This window comes from Tenrec ecaudatus, unplaced genomic scaffold (genome assembly GCF_050624435.1).
Source record: "Tenrec ecaudatus isolate mTenEca1 unplaced genomic scaffold, mTenEca1.hap1 Scaffold_64, whole genome shotgun sequence".
NCBI lineage: Eukaryota > Metazoa > Chordata > Mammalia > Afrosoricida > Tenrecidae > Tenrec > Tenrec ecaudatus.
Window position 1 is genome coordinate 380,001 of NW_027459526.1, and position 14,470 is coordinate 394,470.

The 14,470-nt window shown below is 39.8% G+C and overlaps 1 pseudogene; it reads right to left on the reverse strand.

Moving 5' to 3' along the window:
- Positions 1 to 6,698: 6,698 nt before the first annotated feature.
- LOC142436790 (dehydrogenase/reductase SDR family member 7 pseudogene) lies at positions 6,699 to 12,528 on the reverse strand (annotated as a pseudogene).
- Positions 12,529 to 14,470: the final 1,942 nt, after the last annotated feature.

Sequence of the window (14,470 nt, forward strand, 5' to 3'; positions counted from 1 at the left end):
GAAATATGTGTTTTCTGATGGTCTTAGATGATTCCTGTGAAAGGGTCATTTCACACACACACACACACACACACACACACACACACACACACACACACCAAAGGGGTCAAGACCCACAGGTTGAGAACCACTGGTATAGAAGGTGCTGAAGTAAATCCTAAACTCTGAATAGCGCTAGAAATGAGATGAGCTGGAGACACGTATGTTGCTCCGATCCTCTCAAGGCTATTACTAGATGCACTTGAAGGCAAACGTTTTAAAACTGCTTGGGATATTCGGGGGTAGGGTGTGTGTGAGAACGCTTAAGCTGCCTTCTGGGGAGGATGAGCCGATCACCTGCAAGCCTCTCATTGCATCAGGCAAGCTTGGGGCCAGCGGTGAGTTGACTGCTTGTAATGGGCGATGCTGTGTGGCCACAAGGGTCCTTTTCAGTTCCCCATCCTTCACCCCCCCTCTCTTCTGAACACGTCGAACAAATATGTACCAGTGAAAAGAGCCTTTGAATGACTGGTTTGCTCTGGGAACCTACACATCGCAGATTAGCAAAGGCTGGAAACGGGGGAAAAGCCAAAGTCAGGAGGCAGCTACTCAGCCCTCGAGGACCTCGACAATCACATCAGCCTCCAAGGGGGAACCTGAGCAGGGACGCCAGGACCAGAGCCTTCCCTTAGACACAGGGAGCCCTGGGGGATGGAATACTGCTTCCTGAATGGGGCCCTGGCCCATTATTTCTACATCGGTGACTATTGCTGAACACACTGTTCACTGGGTGGACAAATACCCAGAGACCCGAACAGATCAATTTCCAAACGGAAAAAGGAACAGCTGGCCACTAGGAGAAAAGAAAACGCCTACCCTCACTAGAAACCAAACAACATTGTTGTTCTTGTGGTTGCCGCCAGGCGGGTTGCCACTGGCTCACCGTGACACCCACATGAGGGAGAGAACTGCCGCATGGGGTTTCCTTGGCTCTCGTCTGTACAGAAGTGGATCTGCAACCCCTGGATGGGTTTATTTTGATGGGAAATTGCTTCGTTTAAGAACTGGCAAGCATGAGGAGCCTTACGTAGAACGGGTTTTATTCTCTAGATCAACCATCACTGGATTCCTCAACATCTCAAACCTTTTCCACCTGAAAGCTAATCTTACACTATCTATAAACATGATTGCAGCCAACTCGTTTCTAAAACGAGTGGGAAAGAGTAGGAGCCGAGAACTGCCAACATCTTCAATGTTTCCTCGACTCCAAAGGCAATGTTCACCCCTAAAGAAAGAAGCTCGAGCCACGAAGGAGCGGGGCTCTGAACTGGTTCATATTGGTTCTTTGGTTGCGCCTGCATATCAAAGGTGCTTTTGTAAGATCTCTACTTTTCCTCTTTTTCAAAAGAAGGAAAATAGATCGATAGTGTCTTCCAGGTTGTTGTGGTTGTTGGCGGTGTTTCCCCCTCTCTGCGGAGGTTTCAGTGGTAAGCACATGGAATACAAGTGTGTTGCCTAAATTTAAGGAGAGCTGGTTTGTGAAATGCCTAAGAGGAAGGCGGGCTGCAAAGACATCCATCCTGAATGACTCTTCAGGGGCATCGCTCTGAGACAGGCAGATGCAATAAGAAAAGCGAGCTTAATGGCTGAAACCTGACAAGCGAGACATCATTTTCTGTAACAGGTTCACGATCAGTTCCGCCAGTGCAAATTGTCACATACATTCAACTTTTAGGTACTTGAAATGTTTAAAGACTCCAATAGTAGTAACACCAAAATGTCTCACAAGGCTGTTCTGAATAACACGTGGATTTACATTTCTCCTTAATAAATACACCTCAGCGGTCAAGAGAGCTCCCAACATGAAATACATTCATCTCTACATGGCGCAAATATTTTAAACGTTTTTAAAAACAGGATAAAACACAAGCTTTCGTTTGTTTTCAAACATAATTCATTTTTATAAGGTAACAGCATGCGGTTTTACATTCTAAAAATTGACTCCAGTACTTCAAAGACGCTGGGTGGATTTAAACTGCCAGTCTTCAGGTTAGTAGCCAAGCAGGCAACCACAGCGCCCTCCAGAGCTTCTGTAGAACAACCATAAAAGGGACGCCCCCACCGCGCCCCCGCCCAGCAATGTACAAACTCATTCCTCCCTTTCACAGTCACAAGAGGAGGCAACACTTAAATCTGTTGGTTTTGCTCCATAACGCCCTGCAAGCTGAATTCCTCCTTTATCTCCTCTTTTTATAGGGCACAAAACCAAAAACCTAACCCTCTGCCATAAAGTCAATTCCAACTCATTGTGACCCTATAGGCCCGAATGGAACTGCTCCTTAGGGTTTCTGAGACTGTAAATCTTTGAGAGCAAAGAGTCTTATCTTTCATGGTTATCAGTTCAATGCTTAACCTACTGTAGTACCGGGACTCCTGATAGGGAACGTGTGTCCTTCAAGACAACAGATCAAGATTAATTCTTCGGATCTCTCCAAAACACTCATGCTATCTTTCTAAGTTGAACTCTCTGCCTTGAATTTAATTCACTCATCCCACAGATCCCCTCAAAAGCCACTGTTTGGCTTATACCACTCTTTTAGAGCAACCTAGTAATGCCAACTGTATTACTCAAGTATGATCGCAAAGTGGGACTTTCCAGATAAACAGAAAATAAGAATATTTTGGAAACCAAACTACATTTATAAGAAATGCTAAAGGGAGTGCATCAGACAGAGAATCAGTAATGGCAGAAAGCAACGTGAGATTAAGACACTTTATACCATCACCAGAAATTAACCCAGAGATAGAAGTATGGAAGATAAAATGACACAACCTAGAGAACCAAATGTCACTTGGTAAACAATAGCAACTACAAAGCAAAATGGGGTGGGTAGTTATGTAATGTCAAATATAGATAAAATCAAGGTGATGTCAATATAGAAAGGACTGTCACAAACTTAGAAGGATTAGCAAACAGAAAATAGACCTTTGCCACCAATGTTTTAAAAAGGAAAATCATAAAAATTCAGTGAACAGTGAAAACAGCAATGAAAAAAATTAATTTATAACTAAAAAGCCAACCAAAATGGAGCAGGAATGGAATATAATAAACTAAGGCAACAACCAGAAAAGAGACAAGGAAAGATTGTACAATAAAGAATTAATCCAACAAGAGAACATAACATAATAAACATCTGTGCAAACAATGAAAGAGCTCTAAAAGACACAAACCTAACTTTAATAGAATTGAACAGAGAAACTGACAACTCCATAATAATAACAGGAGACTGTAATACACCACTTTTGAGAATGAACAGAACAGCCAAAAAGAAAATCACCAATAACACAGAAGAGCTAAATAACACAATCAACTAGTTTAACCTCACAGACATTTACGAAACACTCGAGGCAACAGCAGCATAAGACATAGTCTTTTCCACTGCTTATGCACAGTCTCCAGAATACATCCTATGCAAGGTCACAAGGGAACATGAATAAATTAAAAATATCAAAATACTAAGAAGTCACAATATAAAGTTGGAAATGAAAAGCAGGAAGATCAAAGAAAACTATCAAATACATAGAAACTGAATAACATCCTCTTTAAAAACTACTGGGTAGGACCCATTGAGAGACTGGACATGCCTGTGTTCATGTAGCCATGGTGGCCAGGGGCTGTGTACATCATGTTACCATGGGGAGGGGTCTGCATTGGCTGTTGGGCATAGGGCTGGCTCCCCATCATGCCCATCTGCATCTGCACAGGGTACTGGGTGGTCTGATTCATGTAGCCATGCTTGCTGTGGTAGCTACTGTTCATCATCGGCTGGGACATGCCGTACCCGTTCATGGCATTGAGGCTGTTCATGTTCACTGAGTTGACATTATACGCTGGGGCTGGCATCAAGTTCACACTCGTGTTCATGCCTCTGCATGGTTAGAGTCCGTGCAGGACCCTGCATGGCTACGGTCTGGGAGCGACCATAGATTTGTGACTGATGGGTGGCAGCCACTGGTGACAGAGATGCCGACTTGGTTCTCATGGAGATGTGGCCCTTGCTGGCGATCTGGGTTTGCAGTCGTTGGCTGTGGGAGATGCCAAAATTTGATGCAGCCAGGTTACGCTGCAGAAGGGGTGGCGGCAGATTCATTGGAGAAGGAGTCAGGTTTGGGGGGTGGGGTCATGGTTGCTTGTGCTTGAGGCTCCCCAGGGACAGAGTATGGCGACTGAGAAAGCTGAACAAGCCCTGTGTTGCTTAATGGCGTGTCCACTCCATGTAAATGCCGTTAGGCTTTCAGTTACTGTATATTTTGTTTAAGGTGACACTTGAGCATGCCGCTAATGTCTTTGTTAGTGACAGTGGGTCTTGGAGTACTGTACAAGTGTTGTGCTAACAGTAAGCCATTTCTTAAGGGTTTTTTTGCCTTGATTAGGGTGCCCTGCTTTGAGAGTGTGAAAAAAAAAGAACAAAACTATATTGTTGTTAATTATAAAACTGTAAAGAGCTATAATAGCTATTCCCATTTGATTAGTCAGAGGGGTTTTATTGCTAAACGTTTTTGGTGACAGATTTTTTTTGGGGGGGAAAGGCAGCTTTCTGTTTTATAAATGTAGACTTCTGTTTATTGAATGAAGCATATCTCAGTGTTTATATGTCAGGTTTTGAAACATTTCAGATATGTCCAAATACTTGGCAGCATTTAAAAAAATAGTGAATTTGGTATAAAGTTGCTATTTTATGGAAATGCCTCTAACTTTACATTTTCATTCCATCTGTAGATTTTTCTTTCTTTATAAAATAGTGGAGTTATTTCTTAAGGAAAAATAGAAAAGTAGCTTCTGAATAGCTCAAACTAAGCTTTCAAATCACATGTAAGAAAAGCAAAAAGGTTATTTGTGTCTGTTTATATTGCTTCCTTTTTTGTAACCTTTGCACCTGTAATCCTTGTATTAAATAGCCAGTGACACTCTTGTATTTATCTGTTCTCTTTTTACTCAGTCACTTAAAAAAACACACAGAAACAAAAACAAAAAAGTTGTACATTTTAACATAAAATAAATTATGATAAGCCAAAGAAAACACACACTACTGGGTAACTGAATAAATTATATATATATATATATATATGAGTCAAACAAGAATGAAAATACAACATGCCAAAATCTTTGTGACACAGCAAAAACAGTACTCAGAGGACAATTCCTACTAGTAAATACACACATCAAAAAGAAGAAAGGACCAAACTCAGTGCCTAAACCCAATATCTGCAACCATTTGAAAAACAGCAGCAAATTAAGCATATGTATAGTCAGTAAATAAAAAAATAGCAAAGATTCAAGCAGACATAAAATGGAGAAAAAGGTAAAGTGTTAGCAAGACTAGAAGTAGGTCTGTTGAAAGAATAAAATTGGTAAATCATTGGCAAGAAAGTAAGAAGATGCAAATAATATGTATATGAAATTAAATGGGCGATGTCATGACAGAATTAACTGAAATAAAAGGATAATAACAGAATTCTATGAATAAATATACTCCAGTAAATTTGAAACCCTAGAAGAAATGGACATTTTTCTAGAAACACTACCTATCCAAATGAAAAGACATTAAGGTAGAAATTTTTAGCAGATTTATCACCAAGGCAAAAATTGAACAGGTCACTAAAAATGCAACCCAAAATAGTTCTGCACCACGTGACTTCACTGTCAGATCCGATTGGTCAGAGAAGTGCTGACTTCAATTCTACTCAAACTACTCCAAAATACAGAAAAGGGGGGAATATTCCAGAATTCATTTTATTAAGCTAAAACCAAAGCCAGGCAGATACTACGAAAACAGAAACTTATATTATCAATAGCCTTCATGCAAAAATACATACAAGCAAAAAAATTCAAAAAAGTGATTACTCAATAGTAGCCAACAAAAATGAAAAAAAAAAAACACAATGATTGAGTGCAATTCGTATCACTAACTCAGAGTAGGAAACCAAAGCAGACCAATAACAAAACAAGAAATAGAGGTGATCACGAAATTTCCAGAGAAGAAAAGTGTAAGATGAGATCGTTTCATGGGGGAATGCTACCAAGTATTCAAAGAAGGGCTGCCACCAGTTCCACACTGCCTATTCAAAAATATAGAAAGCGACAGAACTCTCAAATTCATTCTATGAAATGAGCATAATCCTGATATAAAAACCAGGCAAAGATCTTACAAAGACAGAAAACTACATACCAGTATCCCTTATGAACATCGATGCAAAAATTGTCAACAAAATTCTGGCCAATAGGTTCCAATAATATATAAAAACATTAATTCATCGTGACAAAGTAGGATTGATAGTAAGGATGCAAGGATGGTACAGCATTTGAAAAATATCATTGTAATCCACCACATAAGACAAAAAAGAAGCAGATCATATAAATATGTGCAGAAGAGCATTGGACACCAACAACCTTTTTTGCATATAACATGCATTTAATAAATGATGGTTTCTAGAGTCCTGTTTACCATTTCAAAATGCAGTCATTTGGGAAATTCTGTGTATTATTTTAAAATATTCTTTGTCCAGGAATAGGTGTTATTATTACTTTTGTGATAAGATTCTTGTCATGCTTTCTTCATCTGTTATATGTTGAAGTAAAACTTACATCTATTAAAAATTGAAACCATACATTAGTCTTCAGTGCATAAGAAAATTGTTTTTGTGGTTTCCATCTCTCTCTAGTGGCTTGAAAAATCCAAATTGCTCTTTTTATTGTGATTTTTCTTGAAGGATTTAAAATAATAGGTGTCAGCATCCACATCACTCTTAAAATTCTCAATTCTCCTCTTTCCTAATTTTCTGGTTAGCCACCCAGTCAAGGTTGGCATGTATTGGCCCAAGTATGTAATAAACAAACGGGTGATCAGAGATTCAGGTATCTTTCAAATCATTGGCCATACTGATTAAAATCAATTGGGCAAAATGACCGGTTGCCATCTTGAAGGGCTGGTCTCCATCATTACCTAAAGGCTTCATGACTTCTTCAGTTCATTCATCACAATATTTGACTTCAGTATTGGTCCTGGGTAAATGGTAAAAATGATAATACTGAGATATGTAGCAAGTTCAGAGGCTATTAAAAATAAAAAACCCGAAGAGCATGCTTGCTGCTCAGACACTATACCCATTATGCTATTGACAGTGACAATCTTGCCATGCTTCCTCTCGATCATGTGAGGCAGAACACATTTTGTCAAGGACACGGTCCCTAGTTAGTTAAGTGTCATGAGCTCTCTGTAGACATGCAGGCTGGTGTTCATGGACAAAGGACGTTGGAATCATCCAACATTGTTGACCAGAATGTCAATTTTACCAAACTCCTGGAGAACAGCCTTGGTGGCCACTTCATGGGATTTTATGTTCATTAGGTCAAGGGGCAAAATAAGTACATCTTTTCCTTTTAAATTGCCATTCTCAAGACATTTTTGTTTCACCCCTTCAGCTTGTCCATTTTTCTGGTGGGTATCACAAGAGAAACTCCTAGTTTAGATAGCTGGTAAGCCAACTCCTCACCAGTTACACTTGATACCCCGGGAACCCACACCGTCATATCAATCAGCTCCCATTCTGGGTGTTGCCCTTGCACTCAGCCCACATTAGGCTCAGGTCACTGCCTGCCCACAGGAAGCATAGCAAGTGCACCACAACCAGAGCAGAGTGACCAAAGCTAGCCCAAACTCTCAGAACATTGCAGCAATGCTCACTCAGCTCCGCCACACGACCCAACACACATTTCTGATTAAAACACTCAATAAAAAAGGAATTGAAGGAAAATTCATCAACATAATAATGACCACATACAAAAATCCTAGGGCCAATACCATTCATGGGGAAAAACTGAAACATTTTGCATGAGAATGGGAAATAGACAAGGACACCCTCTAGCACTACTCTTCTTTAACCTCATGTTCAAAGTCTTAGCCAGAACAATTAGAAAACAAAAACAATCAATGTAACTTGGCTAAGAAAAAGTGAAGGTCTCACCATTTTCAGACAATATAATTTTATAGAACCCCCAACTCCACAAAAAGACTGTTGGAAACAATTAGCCCTTAAGGGATTTGGTAAAATAGCAGGATAAAAAATTAACAAGCAGTGAAATCAATTGGATTTCTATATACTAGTGAAAAGAGCTCAAAAAAGACATCAAGGAAATAATACCACTTATAAAAGTCATCAAAAAATGAAATACTTTGGAATAAACCTAACCAAAAACCAAAAATTCTGTACAAAATAGCTACAAGAAACCAAAAGAACCCTACACATATGGAAAAATATCTCTTGTTCTTGGATAGGAACCCTCAATATTGTGAAAATGTCAATACTATGTATGATAATCTACAAATACGATGCAAAGCCAATCCAACCCCCAATTTCATTCTTTATATAAATGGCGAAACTAATGACCAAATTCATATACAGAGGGATGGGACCCAGGATAAAAAACACCTCACAAAGTCGTAGACCTTACACTACTCAACTTCAAAACCTATTAAAAAGCCACAAAGTCAACACAACCTGGTAAAATGACAGATACATAGACCAATGGAATAGAAAAGAAAACCCAGAAATAAAATCATCCTTCTACAGACAACTGATTTTCAAAAAAAAGACCAAAATCCTTAAGTGGGAAAAGGACACTCTCTACCACAAATGGTGTTGCATAAATTGGATCTCCATGTGCAGAAGAACGAAACCTCACTCCATACACAAAAATGAACTCAAGATGGATTAAAAACTGAAATGTAAACCGCAGAGGTAACAGAATCATCAATGAGAAAACTGGGACAAACTTAAGGGCTCTATGACAGAGTACCAAGTATAGTAAAGGAAGCACACACAGTGGAAGTCAAAATAAAGGAGTGGGACCTGTTAAAAACCCCTCTGCACATCAAAAGACATTATCAAAAGAGTAAAATGTGAGTCTATGGACTGGGAAAAAATCTATAGCAATGACACAATAGACAAGGAACTAAAATCGATAGAACTCTGCAACACCTCAATAAGAAAAACTAATGAGTGAGACCCAACACATAATCAGACCTACTCTGAATCCCTCTCCAAGAAATAGCGGAAATTTTACGGTAGTCTGAGAAGTTCAAGTCCCTGTTAATTATATTTCAGCACTGCAGAGGGAGCAATTGACAACAAAAGATCCCAAAAATCAAAAGTGTGAATTTTGTGCTGCCAAGCAGGATGCCTCTGATTCAAGTTGTTCTGCCCTGTCCCAATGTTTCTGGACCTTAGTAGTAAGCTGATCACCATCTACTTCCCTCCCAACACAATTGACCCACTTCCCCAACTGGGGAGAGGTTAAGTCAGACCTGGACTGGAAGTATGCAGAGGGTTCCTGGGACTGAGGTATTCTAGACTGAGGCATTCTAGACGGGCTCATTGCCTATCAGCCGGATAAGAAAAAAATAGGTCTGCTTTGCACTGACTTCCGGCATCTGGCTTGAATTTGGGGGAATGGATTGTGGCAGAACTCCTTCAATGCCATCTGAAGATTAACCAACCCTGGGCAGGTGCAGAATTGAAAAGACTTGCATTAGGGGAGACACTCAGCTCAGTGGTGAGTCCTCAGGCCCAGGATCCAAAGTGTTGTCACTTGCCTGGCTCTCTGGCCCACGCAAAATAGAAACTGGGCCCAGCACTGACATACAATCTTCAGAATGTTGTGTTCTAAATAGTTCATTCTCTACTCCATCCTGTTGGTAAGATGGATCATTACCTGACACTCCCTGGTGACTTGGGAGCCAGCCTCAAAGTGGGACTTTGATGAAGGCAAAAGTAAACTGCTTTCTGCCTTTGGCTCCTGCTGGGGGTGGGCTAGTGCTGAATTGCATGGTCATCTTTAATTACTCATGTTCCACAACAGGTATGGGGGTTGCTCTGTATTAAGAAATATTTTTTAAAAGCACGCCTGGGAGACAACAGTCAATCTCTACAACTTGCAGAAACAGGATAATCCAGTTAACTCCAATACATACAGATGTGGACCTAGAGGAGCTCCTGGAGGAGAAGACCATGCATCCTCCCATGTGGGAGATTACAGAAATGACAGGTTTCAGTTACTTTAAGGGAATGGAGGTGGGGGATTTATAGAAATAGAGAAAAAACAAGTGACTATAATGGAGACCACAATTTCTCTAAAAGATAATTCTGACAAAATGAATGAAAAGCTAAAAATAATTCAACAACTCCAAATAGAAATACAAAAGTTATGCACCAAAATATTAGAACTAGATAAGACTGTGAAAAAACAAAATAGAAACAAGAGTTTGTGATCCCAAAGATAAATATCTCATGACCCAAATATTAGAAGACCAAGTGATAAAAATGACCTAAAAGGTGAAGAAAACCAAAATATTATCAAAAGATACAGTGTCTGGGGTCTTGCAGGCTTGAAGATAAACAAGTGGCAATCTAGCTCAGAAGCAACAAAGGCCACACGGAAGAAGCACACCAGCCTGTGTGATCATGAGGTGTTGAAGGGATCAGGCATCATCAGAACAAAAAATCATATCATTGTGAATCAGGTGTGGAGTACGGAGTGGAGACCCAAAGCCCATTTGTAGGCCACTGGACATCGCCTTATAGAAGGGTCTCGGGGAGGAGATGAGCCAGTCAAAGTGAAATTTAGCAACTATGAAACATACAACTTTCCTCTAGTTCCTAAATGCTCCTCCCCACCCCCCACTATCATGATCCCAATTCTACCTTACAAATCTGGCTAGACCAGAGGATGTACACTGATACAGATAGGAACTGGAAACACAGGGAATCCAGGGAGGATGATCCCTTCAGGACCAGTCCTACGAGTGGTGATACCAGGAGGGTGGGTTGGAAATGGGCAACTGATTACAAGGATCAACATATAACCTCCTCCCTGGGGGACGGACAACAGGAAAGTGGGTGAAGGGAGATGTCGTACAGTGCAAGATAAGACAAAATAATAATTGATAAATTATCAAGGGTTCATGAGGGAGGGGGGAGTGGGAAGGGAGGGGTAAAAATGAGGAGCTGATGCCAGGGGCTTAGGTGGAGAGCAAATGTTTTGAGAATGATGAGGGCAATGAATGTACAGATGTGCTTTACACAATTGATGTATGTATGGATTGAGATAAGAGTTGTATGAGCCTCTAATAAAATGATTAAATATATATAGGATTAGAAAGCAAAGTCCTCAACATAATAAAAACCATATACAAAAAAAAATAACAGCTAACATCAGGCTCAATGGGGAAAAACGGAAAAGAGTCTCCATGTCAACTTGACAAGGATGTTTCCTATCACCACTCATACCACATTGTGTTCAAAGTTTTATCCAGAATCATTAGAAAACAGAAAGAAATCAAGAGAATCAAATTAGGCAAAGAAGAATCGAAACTCTCACTACTTTCAGGTGACATGATCCTACATATAGAGAACCTCAAGGATTCCACAGAAAGATTGTTGGAAATAATCGAGGAGTTTGGTAACGTGTCAGGATACAAAATTAATAAACAGAAATAAATTAGATTCCCGTATAACCAACTGAGATAACTCTCAATGGCGACATCAAGAAAACTATGATATACAGTCACCATACAAAAAATGAAATACTTAAGAATAATCATAACAAAATACATAACAGACCTGAGCAAAGAAAAATACAGAACACTACTATAAGTAACCCAAAGAAATCTACATGAATGCAAAACTGTCCCATGTTCATGGAAGGTGGACTTAACAGTGAAAATGTCAATACAGTAGAACCCCCAGTATTCAACCTCATCAGTACTCAACAAAATTGGAATGTCAAGAACATTTTTCATCAGAGCTGGAACAAAACAGTGCAATCTGAACTGATACACGTGGTTTTTGTAAACAAAAGCAGTTTGTGTTTCACTCTGCTTTAGTTGGTGTTGTTAGTACACATTGTTTAAACCTTTTGTGGCTGTGTTCCAAGCGTTTTTCTATAATTTTCTTAGTTCTTGTGACTTTTGTACAGTTTTTAGATTAAAATAACTGGTCATAAGAATGAGTTTTTGACAAGATTCATGATGATAAGGAACTCGTTAACTTTGTTATCAATATTGTTAAGGATAATTAGTAAACTCTTTTAGAAAGTAGTTAAGGAAATGCCAATAGTAGACCACATTAGACAGCTTTTTTAAAGAGAAAGCCAGCCAGGTCCTAGTGAAGAAAGGCTAAGAAGGGAAAAAACTCCTGAAAAGCAACTACCGGTTGATTTTACGGAAGGGGACTCCCCTTCCAAACAATGACTCTAGATCCAGATACAAAACTTGTAAGAGCCCCCCAATAAAAGTATTTTTAAAAGAAAGAAAGACATCGCTCTCTCCCCGTCCTTCCTCCTCTGGCCCTCTCCCCTCTCCTACCATCCTCTCTCTGCTGGTCCCTCTCTCCCCTGTTCCCTCTCCCCCTGTCTCCCTTCCCTGCTCTCTCTCCCCTGTCACTCCCACCTTCCACATCTGCATGCACCACCAAGGGGGCTGAGGTGAGCATGCTACCATAAAAAAAAACACCCCAAACAAAAAAACTGTTTTTAACGTTGTGTTTCTTATTTAAATTATATTATTTAACTCTGAACTTATTTACTGTGAAGTTTCTGTGTAATGTTTTGTAAAAAAAGGCAAGGTTGGGGTAAAAACTTGATGGTTGATAACGGATTAATCTGTTTTCAGTTATTTCTTATGGGAAAAATTGCTTTGGAATTCTACTGCATCATATCTCGAAATTCCTTCTAGAATGGATTAGCGTCGAGGTCTTTGCTACAGCACCCATATCCTCAGTGATCTCCTAATGAAAGCAAGCAACAACCAGGGCCATATCACAAGAACAAATTGTTCATAGATTGGGACTAGAATTAAGTTTAAGTCCCAGGTTGATTCATCTATGAATGATTTTTATAAGTTTCTGCTTCACTTTAGAAACATCAATATAATTTTATGTTAGAGAACATTATCAAACATCCCCTGAGGCATAAGGTAATTCTGTTGACAGTTACATGAACTTCGCCAATGGTATGGAATTCAGAACACTGTTGAGAAAAGGAAACCATACAAGTATAGGTGATTTTTACAGTTTAACTCTTTTTTTTTCAGTTTAACTCTTAAGTGGATATTATTTACACAAATAATGGGGGTTGATAATAGGGCAAAACTTTCAATAACATTCATTTAAAAGGCATAACCATGCAGTCATATTAATACATGTCACGATGAAGCAAGAAAGATATTAAAATAGTAAATATCAGAGCACCAGGAACAAACAAAGATGAAAGGAGAGAGTGGAACACATCCTGGGCCAAGCCCCAAGCAAGATATCCCTGCTTAGAGCAGCCAATGCACCGAGAGGATCATAGGGCAGATCCCACTACAATACACAACGTCCCTCACTGACCCATAGTGCTACGGGGGTCAACATTGGAGACACAATGTGGGAATTGTGTCCCATTTGACTCTACCACAACGGGGTGAAACATGAAGGGTAGTACAACAGAGCACCAAGGGGAGAAAAGCAATGAATTTCCTATGGAATACCAAAAATAAATTTTGGGGCCAGGGTGTGGCACCCCATCAGACTCGACTGGAAAACACTCCTAAAGGCCAACAAACAGACTTGGAACTATTTATAGATTTTTCTCTCTTTTTTTGAAGCTTGGTTTGTTGTTGTTTTGTTTTGTCTTGTTTTTGTGCTTATTATTGTCTCTGCTTACCTATCTAGGTAAGATATTGCTTCTCGGCCTTTTTGCTAAGATCAAGTGTGAAGATAGGTGGGATAAATAATCTGGAAGAGAAAACAATGAGACTGATGGTTCCCGGGGGGACACAGGAAGGGGGGGGGAAGGGGAATGTCAACAAGCCTTGGGACAAGGGAATAACTAATTATCTAAAATCGATGGCAAGGAGAGCACAGGATGCCTGGTGGGGCTTGATCAAGAGCAATGTAGCTGAGAGGAATTACTGAAACCCGAATGAAGGCTGAACATGATAGTGGGACCAGAGAAAAGTGAAAAGAGGAAAGAACTAGGAGACAAAGGACATTTATAGAGGTCTAAATACAGGCATGTATATATGTAAATATATTTATATATAATGATAGGTATATAGGTCTATGGACATATATTTGTAGGTTAAGTATTAAGGTAGCAGACAAACTTTGGGCCTCTAGTCAAGTACTCAATGAAAGAACACTTTGTTTTAGTAACCTGGTATTCTGTGATGTTCACCTTCCCTGACAAGACTGCTGAAGACAAAGCGGGTACATAAGCAAATGTGGTGACGAAAGCTGGTGGTGCCTGGCTATCAAAAGATATAGCATCTGAGGTTTTAAAGGCTTAAAGATAAACAAGCAGCCATCGAACTCAGAAGCAACAAAGCCCACATGAAAGAAGCACACCAGCCTGTGTGATCATGAGGTGTCGATGGAATCAGGTATCAGGCAT